Here is a 17,486-nt window from a genome sequence, read left to right as displayed (position 1 = left end):
AGGATAGCTAATACAAGTCTAGCATGGTATCCAACTACACTGTCTAAAATAAGAAAAGACAGAAATAAGTAAGGAAGAGGAATCTAGTGCCACGGATCCCCCAACAGCTCACCCCCAATCCTTCAAGAAATCCCCTCAACGGGCGCTAAAGCCTCGAGCCCCACTAATGCTAGAGACTGAATCTGCATACAAAATGTGCAACAAGTGTAGGATGAGTACAACCACTAGTACTCCGTAGGTATCATAGGCCGACAACGAAGGAAACACGCATAAAGCATATAAAGACTGAACACAAGCACATATAGGACTGGCACAACTAAACCCCCTAGTTATGACCAAGATATCATGTTTCATATAAGACAACAGGTAAGCATGTAATCAAATAGGAAAAGTAGTAGAATAAATGAGTGAAATGCATTGAAAATTAGCTAACTCGATACACACATTCTATAGGTCATGTTTAACACTCCTAAATCCGAGTTAAGCGTGAAAGTGTCTTGGAGAATCGGACTCCACTGGTTTTGGTTAATGTAAAATACGGCCAAAGAATACGACCCATATTCCTTGGGCATATTTCACCCACCTTTCTTTGTTGCTCACTGTTTTTGCTATCATAAAATACGGCCAGAGAATACGGCCCGGTCCGTATTTCTGGGCGTATTTCACTCGTTCCCTAGACTGCTCACTGTTTTGTTAACGTAAAATACAGCCACATAATACGACCCGTATTTTGAAATACGGTCCGTATTTCTGGGCGTATTTCGCCCGCTACCAGCTGTGTATATATATATATATATATTTGATAAAGGTAACATCAACCAGCTGTGTATATATATAGCTAGTTCAGTTAATTTTATCACTTATTCACATTCTCATAAACCCTAAGGACGAAAGTCTTTTCTCCAAGTCTCCAAACATTAAGGTAAGAACATCTTTAACATTATTAATCAATCCTAGCATTAAACCCATAATTCTTAACATGGTTCTTGAATGAAAAACCTAGGGTTTGCAAAGTAATCCTTCTCAAAGTAACTCAAGCTAGGGTTTTGGGTGTTCTTCATTATAAAAGTGCATTGTTGAGTTACGTAAGACTTAATTAAGGTATGTCTCTCTTTTAAAAACATTATTTTGGATGTATGTCTTCTTTTTAAAAGTTCTTTATTGAATAGAGAGGTGAACTTCTCATACTTTAAAAACCCTAATTCATGTTTTGATTGTGGTTGGTATGCGTGAGGGGACAAGCCCACTTTAAACCTTAATTGTATTATTCTCTATATACATATATGAAATCATAATCGTTTTCTTCTATAAGAGATGGTCAATAAGGATGGCTAAGGGTTGGTAATAATGTTTTCATATTGAACTATGACATTGAAATCTTGGTTAAAGAAGTGTAAGCGTTTTCAAGACGTTCTTTGAAATTATTTATCTTTGCAATATGGCATAATGAACTTTAATGCTAATTGATGGTGTGACTACTTTGAGACAAATTGTGAATCGGCTTCTATGCTATGAACTTTATTGTTGTATTTGGCCTAGCTACTCGGGAGGAAGGGTAGCCACTATGGATCCTAGTGTGGTAATTACCTAACCATTCGGGAGGAAGAGTGGCCACTGCCGGGTTCGCTAACCGGAGTGCGGTTTATGCCTAGCTATTCGGGAGGAAAGATAGCCACCGAGAATTTATATTCTGGTGTGGTGCACTGTGTTTAGGGAACCTCTACGGTCATCCCTTCGATGTGATTGATTCTTGGGCCTGTATTGGCATGTGTGATATTCTTATTCTCTTATGGAACTGTTGTTGATAATCATGATCAATTTGAAAGGCATATTTGAAAGTTGTAACTGGACAAGAGGCTTCTTAATCGGTTTTGATAATGCTTACTGAGATACACAAGTTGAATAACTGTTTTTACCTTGATTTCACATGGTTTTCAGAACTGATGTCTTTAAGTATTATTGTACTCTATTTTCGTATTACTTGTTGTACTGAGGCACTCACTGAGTACGAAGTACTCAGGCATACCATTGTTGTTTTTGATGGTATGTTAGGTAACGGAGAAGAGCAGGTTCTTGATACTTCAGGCGCCTAGGAAGGACTGGCTGTTGCTGCTGACTTGGTAAGCCCACATGTTCATTCGTGAGACACCCTTATTATATTTATTCATTATTTTAGCATTTTAGCGGGCTGCGTCCGGATGTGTTAGACAATCATTCTTTATCTTAGAAGCTCTCTAGTACACATTGTGGGTAGATTTTCGAGTTGTTTAACTCTTGGACATGTGATACGTTTTGATTAAGTTTATGACATTAAAGACTTCCGCTGATTTAATTCGTATATCATGACTCGTTTGAATTTATTTTATAAACTGTTGGAGGTGATATTGAACCTAGCGGGTTCAAGTGTTAATAATGCATCGTTATCTTCCGATGTTGTTCATGACGTCAGATGCCGGTCAAGTCTAGGGTGGGTTTTGGGGCGTGACAAGCTTGGCATCAGGGCCTAGGTTTAAATACGTCCTAGGATTATTGTCGGTGTCTGTAGAGCTATGTCTAGTGGAGTTTTCCTTGTGCAGCCTGATCACCTGCATGACCGAGAAACTCCCAGGACATTTATAGGTGTTTTTCTATTATTCTTTATTCTAGATTGTGCTATAGAGCTTGGAGTCCTTTTAGGATCGTTATAGTTCGCTCGTAAATTTGTGCCTTGCAGAAATAGCTCTGACGCGATCCAAAAATGGTAATCAAGGACAACCCATGAGAGCTAATCAAAATCTCGGGGGCGCGAATGCGGGTAACGGGAATGATGTTGGAAATCAAGCACCACCTCTAGTGCCGCCTGCTCCTGTTATTCCTGTTGTGGGTGCGCCTGAGATTGGTACTGTCACGACCCGGCTAGGGGGCCGCGACGAGCACCCGGTGCTACCCCACCCGGGCACCCCCTTATCGTACATAACATAACATCTAGGTGAACCATAAGTCAATTCGTGCTTTTCTTATCGTTAATCATATTGATCCCATTAGACGACCATCATCATTTAACATATCATAGGCATCTATGCCACATCATAAGTACAAGGCCGACGTGGCTAACAAAAGATATACAAAACATGGGCCGACATGGACGAACATCTCTACCCACATACACATGACTACGAGCCTCTAAGAGTATGACATATCGTATGAGCGGGACAGGACCCCGCTATGCCCATAATTATATACACAAAAGAATAAGTACCCAAAAGCTACGGCTCCGAAAGAAATGGAGCTCTGCTATGCAATCTCTGAATAAGCAGCTATGGATCAAGTCTATCTCCCTGTGCACCTGCGGGCATGACGCAGCGTCCACAAACAAAAAGACGTCAGTACGAAGAATGTACTGAGTATGTAAAGCATGATCAACATCAATATAGAAGCATAATAGATATCATATGAAATAGCATAGGAGGGGAGACAGTAATATCATCATCATCATGTCGCTTACTTGCATACATCGTCGTTCGTATCCCATAATAATAGCCATACCACTTTGTGTTCATATTCGTATACATGCCCTTACTAAGTCTTATCACACTCATATTCATATTATATACATGGTCATATCATATACATAGTATTTACATAGCATACCCAACCTCGTAGGATCGGTGTGTCATACATACTTGGCCAACCAAGGCTCAAGATCATACATACCTGGCCCTACCAAGGCGTCAGGGTTATCCGTACCATCTGCAGAGGTGTGCGCGCGTTTTGTAATCGTATACATCTACATTATAGACTTACTCGTCATACGAGGAACATAGTATAATCATAGTACATATCAAGGGTCGTGAGCTTATGAGTTCGGAATGTCAACCATGTGAAGACAACATACTCATATAGACAAATTAGGAATTTGGCCAAGAACCATGCCTTATGAAAGAAGGGTTAGCCTTACATACCTTTTCGTCGATCTATTCTACACTTGCACGTTCCCTTCCAATGCTAGCGTTTATACCTTCATTAATATCATAACAATGGCCATTAGTCATTCACATCACCCACATTATCTAAATTTCTCAATTTTCTTCTAATTCTCCCATATTTATGGTCATGACCTCCAACTTCGTCCATTCGTCTGAAGTGTCGAGTTCATGATCTTAGTACCATTTATAATACATTCATATCGTAACACAACAACATTCATAATTCAATTCCAACTATTCCTCAAAATGTCACTATTCACCATTCATGACCTAGTTGACCACATTTTCTACAATCCATGTATTTTAATTCTCCAATACCTTAAACATCTTGTAAAAATCATGAATCTTACCTTAGAAGTTGTAGGAACAAGCTTTGGTTGATAATACTCCTCTTTGAGCAAAACCCTAGTTTTTCTCCATTTGGATGTCTTGACTTGGATGATCCTTGATGATTCCCTTATCCTTGATTTACTTGTCTTAATGTTATTGATGGCTTATAATCCTTGAAAACTCATATAATAAATGTAGAGAGAAGTGGTGTAATGTTGTAATGAAATAAGACAAGTCTTGATCCTCATATTTAATGAATTGAAAAATCTGTGCTGGGTGAACAGTGGTCGTCCATGGAGGTTTACGGCCCGTATTCCACTATACGGCTCGTCCTCCATGGGCGTAATTAACCATTTCCAGAACCAGAAGCTGGGCTGCCTTCATGGTGGTTTACGACCATGGTTTACGGGCCGTAAATCACTTTACGGTCCGTCCACCTGGTCGTATTTAACCATTTCCTCGGCTGGCAGAAAGTTGAAGTTTGGCATGCCAGTTTACGACCTGGCAGTTTTCGGACCGTATACTAGTTTACGGTCCATATTTGCACTTTACGACCACTGGGAAGAAAGCTGAAGCTTTTGCATGGCAGTTTACGACTGTCAGTTTACGGACCGTATTGCACTTTACGGTTCGTATTTTGCAATATACGACCACTGGACAGTTGCTATTCTGCAACTTCCCATATTTCTTAGACTTCTCATTTTAATCACCCCCGTCCGTGCACATGCATTGCTCACCTTGTATCTCATCTTAACTTAGCCAACTTCCTCGTCTCACATCGGATACTTTCGAAATCTCGCCTAAGGTCATCAAACGTCGTTTCTTGCTCATGGACATCATGCACTCATATTCATCACTAGTTCGTTCTCTTGCGTACCAACGGAAAATTTTCTGAGGTGTAACATTCTACCCCCCTTAGGAACATTCGTCCTCGAATGTTAAAGGCTTGGGGAATTCTATAAAAAAATTCGCCACAGTTTCCTCTGTAATGTGGCACTACCACCCTGTCACAACAACCCATAATAATAATGCCTCACAGGGCAATAATACAACAGCACTAGAAATTTGGCCACACACGACCTGAATGTATAAAAGGAAAACATGCATACCTTATGATTTTGACGTCTCATCTTGGACTTCTTCCAAGGGCTGAAATAAATGTGGGTATTTGGATCACATACTCTCTTCTGCTTCCCACGTCATTTCCTCTCGATTGTTGTTCCTCCATAAGACCTTAACTGAGGCCACTTCCTTGTTTCTAAGTCTCCGTACTTGCCTATCTAATATGGCAATGGGTATTTCATCATAAGTTAGCTTTTCTGTCACTTGAATATCATTCACTGGGACGATCCTCGTAGGATCTCCAACACACTTCCGAAGCATCGAGACATGAAATACTGGATGGACTAACTCCAAATCTGGAGGTAGATCTAGCTCATAGGCCACTTTGCCTATTTTGCGCACAATTTCGTATGGCCCAATATACCGGGGACTGAGCTTCCCCTTTTTGCCAAATCTCATCACGCCCTTCATCGGCGACACTTTCAAGAATACCCAATCTTTCACTTCAAACTCTAAGTCTCTTCAACGATTATCCGCATAGGACTTCTGACGACTTTGAGCCGCTAGCAACCGATCTTGTATGAGCTTAAATTTCTCTATTGCTTGCTGGACCAAGTCTGGCCCTATCAACTTAGCTTCTCCGGTTTCAAACCACCCAATTAGGGATCTACACTTTCGCCCATATAGAGCTTCATACGGTGCCATTTGAATGCTAGAATGATAACTGTTATTGTAAGCAAACTCAATGAGTGGCAAATGGTCATCCCAATTTCCTCCAAAATCTATCATACATGCTCGTAACATATCTTCAAGAGTCTGAATAGTACGTTCAGCTTGCCCATCGGTCTATGGGTGAAATGCCGTACTTAGGCGCACTTGGGTCCCTAGACCCTCTTGGAAGGACTCCCAAAACTTAGCTGTAAACTGAGTCCCTCTATCGGAGATAATAGATACCGGAACGCCATGGAGTCTCACAATCTCTTTAAGATAAAGCTTTGCATAATCTTCTGCCACATAGGTCGTCCTGACCGGTAAGAAATGAGCTGACTTTGTGAGTCTATCCACAATCACCAATATGGAATCATACTTACGTCGAAAACGGGGTAACCTGTAATGAAATCCATATTAATCACTTCCCACTTCCAAGTTGGGATTTCTATAGCTTGCAATAAGCCACCCGGCTTTTGGTGCTCGATCTTCACTTGTTGGCAATTTGGACACTGAGCTACGAATTCCGCTATATCTTTCTTCATCCCATTCCACCAATATATAGATTTAAGATCATGATACATTTTTGTCGCTCCGGGGTGAACGGAGTAACGGGAACAATGAGCTTCCCTCAATATTTGGTGACGTAGACCTACTACATCGGGAACACATAACCTGCCTCGACATCGGAGAACTCCGTCTTTTGAAATATCAAATGATGACTCCTTCTTCTGAGGGAGTGTATCTCTGTACTGCATTAGCATGGGATCCTCATATTGTCGCTCCTTTGCTTCCGCTACTAGCGATGAAACTGCTGAATTCTGAATAGTAGCTCCGCTGCTACCTGAGTCCACTACTCGGACTCCTAGGCTCGCTAACTGTTGAAGCTCACGGGCCATCTCTTTCTTTTCTGGTCGTACATCACTTAGACTTCCCATGGATCTGCGGCTAAGAGCGTCAGCCACAACGTTAGCCTTTCCGGGGTGATACAAGATATCAATATCGTAATCCTTTAGCAACTCCAACCATTGTCGTTGTCGGAAATTCAACTCTTTCTGCTTGAAGATATACTGAAGGCTCTTATGATCTGTATAAACATCCACATGGACACCATATAAATAATGTCGCCATATCTTTAATGCATGGACCACTGCGGCTAATTCTAAATCGTGGGTTGGATAGTTCTGTTCATGTTTCCGTAATTGTCTAGAAGCATACGCAATCACCTTACCATTTTGCATCAATACACAACCTAGCCCGACGCCTGAAGCATCACAATAAATAACATATCCTTCCAATCCCTCTGGAAGTGTCAAGACTGGGGCTGAAGTCAATCGGTCTTTCAACTCTTGGAAACTACGCTCGCAAGCATCTGTCCATTGAAACTTAGCTGACTTCTGAGTCAACTTTGTAAGCGGTGCAGAAATAGAAGAGAAACCCTCAACAAATCTTCTGTAATATTCTGCTAAGCCCAAAAAGCTACGAACCTCCGTAAGGGTCGTGGGCCTTGGCCAAGTCTTCACTGCCTCAATATTTTGGCTATCCACTCGAATACCGTCAGTTGCAACAATGTGGCCCAGAAATGCCACTGAGTTCAACCAAAACTCGCATTTGGAAAACTTCGCGAATAACTCTCGGGTTCGAAGAACTCCAAGGACAATACGCAAGTGATCCGCATGTTCCGCCTCGGATCTAGAATACACTAGGATATCATCGATGAATACAATCACGAATAGATCCAGAAAAGGCCTGAATACATTGTTCATTAAGTCCATAAACACTTCCGGTGCATTAGTTAGCCCAAACGACATTACTCGGAACTTGAAATGGCCATATCTTGTTCTGAAAGCTGTCTTAGGGATATCTTTCTCCCTAACTCTTACTTGGTGATACCCGGACCTCAAATCAATCTTTGAAAACCACTTGGCACCTTGCAATTGATCAAATAGATCATCAATCCTCGGAAGAGGATATATGTTCTTAATCGTCACCTTATTTAATTGCCGATAATCAATGCACATTCTCAAAGAGCCATCCTTCTTCCGGACGAACAATACGGGTGCTCCCCACGGGGATGAACTAGGCCTAATGAAGCCTTTATCAAACAAGTCTTTCAATTGCTCCTTCAACTCTTTCAGTTCTACGGGCGCCATTCTATAGGGAGGAATAGATATGGGTTTAGTGTCTGGCAACACATCAATCGCAAAATCAATCTCCCGCTCGGGAGGAAGGCCTGGAAGCTCTTCCGGGAACACATCCGAAAATTCATTCACTACTGGAACTGACTGAAGAGTCGGCGACTCAGCTTCTACATCTTGAACTCGCACTAGGTGATAAATACACCCTTTCGTGATCATCTTCCTTGCCTTTAGATAGGAAATAAACCTACCTTTTGGTGATGCTGCATTTGTTACACTTCGGAAATTTCTCCGTACTTGTATGATGAAACAATTGAGTGAATGATGTTTTATTAAGTCGGGAATGGCTAATTAAGAATTTTTGGAAATAAGAAAGTCGCGAAATTTTTTTCAGCCCAGTGGTCGTATATGGCACTATACGGCCCGTAAAGTGATTTACGGACCGTATAGTGCAGTCGTCCTCCAGCTTGTCAAAAATCTCAACTTTCTGTAAATTGTGAAAATGGTTTAATATGACTTGGAGGACGGGCCCGTAAACCTCAGTCGTAAAGTACCATAATCCCCAGCCATACTTTCTCTTTCTGGGATGATTAAAAACGACCATGGAGGACGGACCGTAAACCACAATACGGTCCGTAAACTGCAATTTACGACTACTGTTCATCCCGACAAGAATTCATTAAAGATCAGATTTTGTGATTTTTAAAAGGGTCTTAAGCCCATTTCACTTCATTTTTCATCCATACACCTCAAGGGACCTCTAGAACATTCCAAATAATTCCTCCACAAGAGTTCAAGAGAATTAAAAGGGAATATCAAGACCAATAACACTAATTTCATGGAATCAAGTGTAAGAACACATCAAAGGATCTTCTAAGTCAAGAAATTCCCAAGAAGGTGGAACTAGGGTTTTGGCTAATTGAAGTATTTCAACTTAAGGATTGTTCAACCATCATCCAAGGTAAGTTTCATGATTATTCCATATTGTTTGAAGTATTGGAAAGCTTAGACCCTTGAAATGTAGAAGAACATAGAAATGGGTCATTATTGAGTGAATAGTGGCATAAATGAATGATAGTGGAATCAAACTATGAATATTGAAGTGTTGTGAGTACTAATACGTTATAAATGATGTTTATATCATGAAACAAGCATTAAATGCATGGAAATGCAAGGATGAGCTAGAAGTAGAAATAAGGGAAAATTGGAGGAAAATAGTGGATTTTGCCAAATGTATGAAAATGACGATTGTCGATGACGATATTGCGAATAATATTATGAATGTTGGGAGTTGATATAAAACATGAGAAAAATGGTATGAGCGAAGGAAGCGTTGTCCGACTTTTCCTAGAATTAGCGATGCGTTCTTGTAGTTAGTTTACTAATACTGATACAAATTCTCTTATGAAGGTAACGAAGTGATATCGACGGAGAACAAGTGAGCGATATCTTAGCTAAACGACCAAGGTATGTGAGGCTAGCCCTTCTTTCTAATGGCATGAATCTTTTAACTTAAATTCCTATTCCTTTCACGAGTTCTTGCATTCTAAGAAGTTAAAAGCTTATACCCATGAATGGCTATATGAGATAAGTTGTACGATATGATGACACTAGAATGATGATGATGTTATTCCTTGCCTACACTCACCTTATGTACTAGTCCTTTCAAGGTGAGGCAGAATGTCCATGATGGTTCCATAATGTAATCGGGGGATCACGACCTTACGTCACCCCGATAGAGTAAAGTTGATCATGAGTCTTATATACGCATTATGATAAGATAAGTATTTTATGATAAGCATATTACTATGAGCATTTACATTGAGCATGTCATGAGCATTTCACACTGGGCCTAGTTGGCCGGGCAGACACCGCTTCGGCGGGCGGCGATACGGATACACCACGACCTACGAGCGTGGGCAGACACCACTAGTGGGCGGCATGAGATGGTACCCCGGACGCGGGAGGCCTGGACGCGGGCTAATATTATTGATTATCACACCGTTCTGACATGGACGGGCAGCTTGCATATGATGCATACATGTCATGATGTCATATGAGTAAGATAGCATGCATTACTTCATTTATGATTATCAGTCAGATCCAGATGTCTCATGTTGATGTTATCCTCATGTTATTGATGTTTCCTTTCATTATGTATGCCTCTCATACTCGGTACAATATTCGTACTGACGTCCTTTCTTCGGACGCTGGGTTCATGCCCACAGGTAGACAGGGAGGAGAGCTTGGCCCAGGTCCTCAGTAGCTGTCAGCTGTTAGATAGCACTCCATTGTTCGGAGGTGCTTATGGCTATTCTTTCGATGTACATTCATATATGCATATTTTGGGCATGGCGGAGTCTTGTTCCGTCTATGTATTCATTATGTTAGTAGAGGCTCATAGATACGCAGTGTGGGTTAGATGGTCTCACAAGATGTTTTCTTATGTATGTATATTATTTTGATGGCCAAGAGGCAAATGTATATAAAGTATTGATATTTGATTAAATATGATTTTCCTACAATTGGTATGTAGAATTGATAAAAGAGTATTAAATGAGCAAGATACGTAATAGAGTGAGAAGTGCTCGGTAACTAGCTCCGGGTACCCGTCGCGGCCCCTAGCTGGGTCGTGATAGCATTCCCTTTCCATTCTAAGACTGGTTCTCCCGGAAACTAGAAACGAACCATCTTCATTCAACAATCAACATTGGCATAACAAGAAGCCAACCAATCCATGCCCATAATAACGTCAAAATCTACCATTTCTAGCTCAAGCAAATCAATCATGGTACGAAGATCACAAATCACAATCACACAATTCCTATATACTCAGCTAGCTATTACCGAGTCACCCACGGGTGTAGACACCTCAAAAGGTTTGATAGACTCCGGCTCAATTATAAATCGACCCGCAATATATGGAGTAACATATGATAGTGTGGAGCCCGGATCAATCAAAGCATATACATCATGAGAGAATACCGATAATATACCTGTGACCACGTCAGGAGAAGACTCAAGATCTTGGCGTCCAGCCAAAGCATAAATACGGTGCTGAGGACCGCTAGTACTGGGAGCTCTGCCTCTACCTCTACTATGGCCGACTGGCGCATGTGAACCTAGCTCCGTAGGGCGTATAGATGCCGAAGATCCGGCTACCGACCCTGATGGCTGGGTCCTACCTTTACCATGTACTGAGGGGCAATCACGCATAATATGGCCTGGCCGACCACATGAATAGCAATTGTTATATCCCGCACTTTGTGACTTCGGGTAATTCAAGATAAATTTCGGGAAACTATGAGCAAGGTGATATTTTGATTTTGTTTAACATATATGTTGCTTATGAAAAGATTGATGTGGAAATATGGAAGGAGGCCAAGGGCAAAATTGGAATTTCGGAAATTGTTTCGTGAATTACAAAATGTGAACCATAAGTGATTGGGCTTGGAAAACAAAAAAAAATATAATAGAAATGGCCCAAGGGGTGGCCGGTTGGGCCAAGGCCCATGGAGGGCCAAAGTGTGTAATTAATTAATAAAAGGGGGCCATGGTTCATTCTAGACCATTCATGAAAAAAAAAAGAGCAAGAACTAAAGGAGGGGGGGTTTCGGCCCCCTTCAAGAAGAAAGAATTTTTTTTTGGATCTTTAATCTTTGATTAAAAAATCCCTCCCATCTTGAATTCTTGCTAAGTGCAAGGCCCTCTCCGACATGGTATAAGTTTTAAGGCAAGAAAGTGCTTGTGTTGGCAAGTGGGAGTTTGAGAAAGATAGGAGAAAAAGGTAAGAATCAATTCCTTTTTACTATGTTATGAAGGTTTGTTTGTGTTTTAGTATGTGGAAATGACTAGAAATTATGGAAATATGGAAGTTTGCAAAGTGGGTGTGTATGTATGTAGCTAGCCGTGTGTGTGTATTGTTGTGTAAGTAATATGAGTTGAATTTTATGTGGTAATTTAGTTGTGGCTATGGTGGAATGTATATTGGAAGTGAAAGTTGAATGAATTTGGTTGAAATGGGTTGTATGTCGTTATGGGGAATTTATGTGATTTTTATATGATTTTTGTATAATTGTGAAAATAAGAATTTAAATGTGAACTTTGGTAGTTGTTGATGAAATTGGAAGATGGAAACATGATATGAATATGTATGTTAAAGATTAGAAGTTTTGGAGGCATTATGGCTTTGGCGGAAAGTTTGTACATTTTGTATATTTCGTGAATATTTTGTAGAAATGGTATGAAATGTTTCCAAATGGTAATGCAATGATTTTGATTAGTAAGGAATGTGAAAACATTGAAATTGGTTTGGAAATGTGAAGTTGGAATGAAAGTCATTGCACTATGTTGGAAGAGGACTAGTTATGCTATATTGTGTTTTGTAGTTATTGTTGTTGTTGTTGGTGTTGCTGTTGGGTTGTTGTTGGTTGTTTTGAGCCGAGTTATATTCTCGGGGCGGCGAAATTATAGGGGAAATGCTGCCCAAATTTTTGTAGACAAGTGATGAGTTAAAGATTGAATACCAAAAGCCTTATAGTTAACATTTGTTAAAAATGACCATTTGTAGGTTTTGGGCGAAACGGAGATTGAGTTTGGACAAGCGTGAGTAGCGCGAAAGGTATGTAAAGCTATCCCTTTTCTTCTCTTGGCATGTCCTAGGTGTACTAGGTTCGGATTTGAGCCTCGTAGGTTATTCTGCTCATAGGAATGCGAGTTTGAATTTTGGTACTATTCATTCAGCACAATTGAATTATAGCCCCTAAGTTTTGTTGGAAACTGTTCAAACATCCATAACCCGTACAGACGTGATAGGCACGCTTTGAAACCTTCATGGATGACTCCATAGAGTCCAATGATTGTAATTTATATCCGCCACCTAGACTTGACCCGAGGTGGGCCCACAAGTTCCGAAATTTCCTTCGTTTGTCTCACTTGAGCTATTTTTGTATGATATAAAGGTAAGACTTTCGTCCATGAATCTAAGACTCCGTTTGATTCGTTCCATAAGTCATTGGAAAGCTCCTTAAGGTGAATATCCTGATGTGAGCACGCAATTCGATACAAGGAGTCTGCTATGAGTAATCTGATATAAGTATCCGAAATAAGTATTCGGTTACGAATATCCTGATAATACATTCGATTCTTTTACCGGGTTTTAATTTATGTACACCTAATTTCTTACTACTCCGCTCGTATATATGCTATGATCCCTTTCACCGAGTTCCGGGATGGTATGTATTGTGCGTATGGTTCGCCGAGTCCCTTTTCTAGGGGTCGGGTTCCATGTATGTAATTTCGAATTATGATGTGACTGGTTCTCGGGTTCTCGTGTTATATGTCCGGTTCCCGAGATACCGTGTACATGTTATGGAATCTTCTAGAGTATGGTGTGTTATGGCGCCAGAGACGGGAGTGACAACCATGTTCCTGTGCCCTTTGCATTGACCGCTGGACCCCTGACCGCGGTATGTCGCATTTGGGATGATTAACCGTGGGATACTTGGCCGCGGTATGTGTGATAGTGACCGCTGGACTTTTGGCCGCGGTAACTGTGTGTTCGATCTTCTGTGTGTATGAAACGGAAATGTTTTTTTTCAAAAGAAAGCAAAGCATTTTGGCATTTTGATTGCCATATTTGTCTTCCGGAACCTCTTATGTATGATTTGTACGTCAGATGCAACACTTTGGTATTCTGGTTATTGTGCTCACTTTCTGTACATTTTACTTCGGTTATGACTTCGTTTTCTGCGCTTCATGCTTTACATACTCAGTACATATTCCGTACTGACCCCCTCTTCTTCGGGGGCTGCGTTTCATGCCGCGCAGGTACTCCCAGGTGAGTTGAAGACAGTATGGGAGATGTTCCAGTGCAGATGGCAAGCTCCATTTGTTCCCGGAGTGCTGCCGGGTCAGAGTTGGTATGTTATGCTTTCTGGATTACGTTAGAGACTTTGTAGACAGCGTCGTGGGTATTGGTTGTCAGTCTGTAAGCGGCTCCGTCAGCCGATATGTCGGTCGATGTTATGTACTGAATTTTATATGATTATAGATTTGTTCTGCTTGGAAGCTACGTGAAAGAATATTTCTGAAACAAAAAAATTACGATGTATTTCATCTCATTTGATTTGAAAAGTTTGACGTGATTTTATTTGCAGCAAGAGTCTGAGGGTTCGCTCGGCCCTAGGAAAGGGTCGGGTGCCCATCACACCCTAGCGGAATTAGGGTGTGACAAAGTGGTATCAGAGCAGGTCTATCCTAGGGGTTGTCTGTAAAGTCGTGTCCGGTAGAGTCCTGTTTAAGGTGTGAAGCGCGCCACATCTATAAACAGGAGGCTACGGGGCATTTAGGGATTGTTGACCTTCTTTTCTGTCTCAGATCGTGCGATAGAGCCAAGTCATAGGAAATGAGATTCCTTATGTGAGCCCTGCATACGACGGAATAAGATGGGGAATGATATGGAAAGCCATGTTTTCTCTGTTATCTGGAAATTGGGAGTTCCGAATGGTTGGAATATGATATATAACTGTATGTTCTGTGAGATGTTGTCGATATTTGCCATGTGCAGATTTTGAATAGCAGGAATGGTACAGGAGATTGTTATGTAAGAATAGTGAGTAAGAGCCCGGACGGGCCGATACCCGAGATATTCATAAGTAACGGCGACGAAGGTATGTTCGCCACCATCGGGAATCTGGAAGCCCAGACCAGGTAATAATTATACACAAAAGTGAAAAGTGCACATTAGAAATCAAAAAGGGCAAAATAGTAAATGTACAAAGAAGGACGTGCTACGAGAATCTCGCGGGATCTGTGAGACCTCGAGTCGCCCTAAATCATGTGATAAGGGCCATATGAGAAAGCGGGTGTGATTATATCAGCATTAAGGCACCGAATCCCACCAGAGTTTCGAGGTTAAGCGCGCTAAGGTGGGAACAATTTTAGGATGGGTGACCCCCTGGGAAGTATGCAAGAAATTCCAAAGATTCAGTTATAAGAGACGAATGGAAAACTGGAATGGCCTGAGTGAAATTAGAATATACGAAGTGGTCGGAAACCATGAAAAGCCATGTAGCACGCGACAGGCAAGGATAGAGAAGAGACAGAAAGTACGCCATAGCTTTGGAACTAGGATAGGCTTGGATAGTATCTGGAAGTATTTTGTGGATCAGTTGACAATAATTATATGTATGTATGAATGCGTGTGATATCCCACATGTGAATGTATCGGTGGGCATGTGTGCCCTAGCGACCGGTGCCCCAGTATGGAAGATATTAATCGATGTAAGGGTATCGAAGTCCGAGTGATAGCAAAAGTAAATGGTGATTGCGACAAGAGATGTGAAGCGAGCAAATGGATGATTAAGTCTTGTGATGACATAGACACAAAGCGAGAGAAAGACTTATGGTAAGAAGTTCCCGATAAGTTATGCGTAGAGTTGGAAAGAAAGACGAAGAATGAAGTATAATCGAAGACGAGAGTAGTCGAAGATTGTGACGTATAAGGAACCCCTTAAAAAAAGGGGGGGGGGGGGGGAGCGTAGTATGTTAGACTTAAAGGGGAATCGCGACAATAGGTAATCTGGAAATTTTTGAAAGAAAGAAAGAACGCAGCGTCTGTGGACGAAGAAAGAGGGACCCTCCCAAAGTACAATAATACCCCATAAGGTCAGTTGAACATTCGAGGACGAATGTTCTAAAGGGGGGGGGGGGGGAGGATGTTATATCCCGCACTTTGTGACTTCGGGTAATTCAAGATAAATTTCGGGAAAATATGAGCAAGGTGATATTTTGATTTTGTTTAACATATATGTTGCTTATGAAAAGATTGATGTGGAAATATGGAAGGAGGCCAAGGGCAAAATTGGAATTTCGGAAATTATTTCGTGAATTACAAAATGTGAACCATAAGTGATTGGGCTTGGAAAACAAAAAAAAATATAATAGAAATGGCCCAAGGGGTGGCCGGTTGGGCCAAGGCCCATGGAGGGCCAAAGTGTGTAATTAATTAATAAAAGGGGGCCATGGTTCATTCTAGACCATTCATGAAAAAAAAAAGAAGAGCAAGAACTAAAGGAGGGGGGGGGGGTTTCGGCCCCCTTCAAGAAGAAAGAATTTTGTTTTGGATCTTTAATCTTTTATTAAAAAATCTCTCCCATCTTGAATTCTTGCTAAGTGCAAGGCCCTCTCCGACATGGTATAAGTTTTAAGGCAAGAAAGTGCTTGTGTTGGCAAGTGGGAGTTTGAGAAAGATTGGAGAAAAAGGTAAGAATCAATTCCTTTTTACTATGTTATGAAGGTTTGTTTGTGTTGTAGTATGTGGAAATGAGTAGAAATTATGGAAATATGGAAGTTTGCAAAGTGGGTGTGTATGTATGTAGCTAGCCGTGTGTGTGTATTGTTGTGTAAGTAATATGAGTTGAATTTTATGTGGTAATTTAGTTGTGGCTATGGTGGAATGTATATTGGAAGTGAAAGTTGAATGAATTTGGTTGAAATGGGTTGTATGTCGTTATGGGGAATTTATGTGATTTTTATATGATTTTTGTATAATTGTGAAAATAAGAATTTAAATGTGAACTTTGGTAGTTGTTGATGAAATTGGAAGATGGAAACATGATATGAATATGTATGTTAAAGATTAGAAGTTTTGGAGGCATTATGGCTTTGGCGGAAAGTTTGTACATTTTGTATATTTCGTGAATATTTTGTAGAAATGGTATGAAATGTTTCCAAATGGTAATGCAATGATTTTGATTAGTAAGGAATGTGAAAACATTGAAATTGGTTTGGAAATGTGAAGTTGGAATGAAAGTCATTGCACTATGTTGGAAGAGGACTAGTTATGCTATATTGTGTTTTGTAGTTATTGTTGTTGTTGTTGGTGTTGCTATTGGGTTGTTGTTGGTTGTTTTGAGCCGAGTTATATTCTCGGGGCGGCGAAATTATAGGGGAAATGCTGCCCAAATTTTTGTAGACAAGTGATGAGTTAAAGATTGAATACCAAAAGCCTTATAGTTAACATTTGGTAAAAATGACCATTTGTAGGTTTTGGGCGAAACGGAGATTGAGTTTGGACAAGCGTGAGTAGCGCGAAAGGTATGTAAAGCTATCCCTTTTCTTCTCTTGGCATGTCCTAGGTGTACTAGGTTCGGATTTGAGCCTCGTAGGTTATTCTGCTCATAGGAATGCGAGTTTGAATTTTGGTACTATTCATTCAGCACAATTGAATTATAGCCCCTAAGTTTTGTTGGAAACTGTTCAAACATCCATAACCCGTACA

Source organism: Lycium barbarum, chromosome 1 (assembly GCF_019175385.1).
Source record: "Lycium barbarum isolate Lr01 chromosome 1, ASM1917538v2, whole genome shotgun sequence".
NCBI lineage: Eukaryota > Viridiplantae > Streptophyta > Magnoliopsida > Solanales > Solanaceae > Lycium > Lycium barbarum.
The sequence above is the reverse complement of the archived record's forward strand: the minus strand, read 5'-3'. Positions refer to the sequence as shown.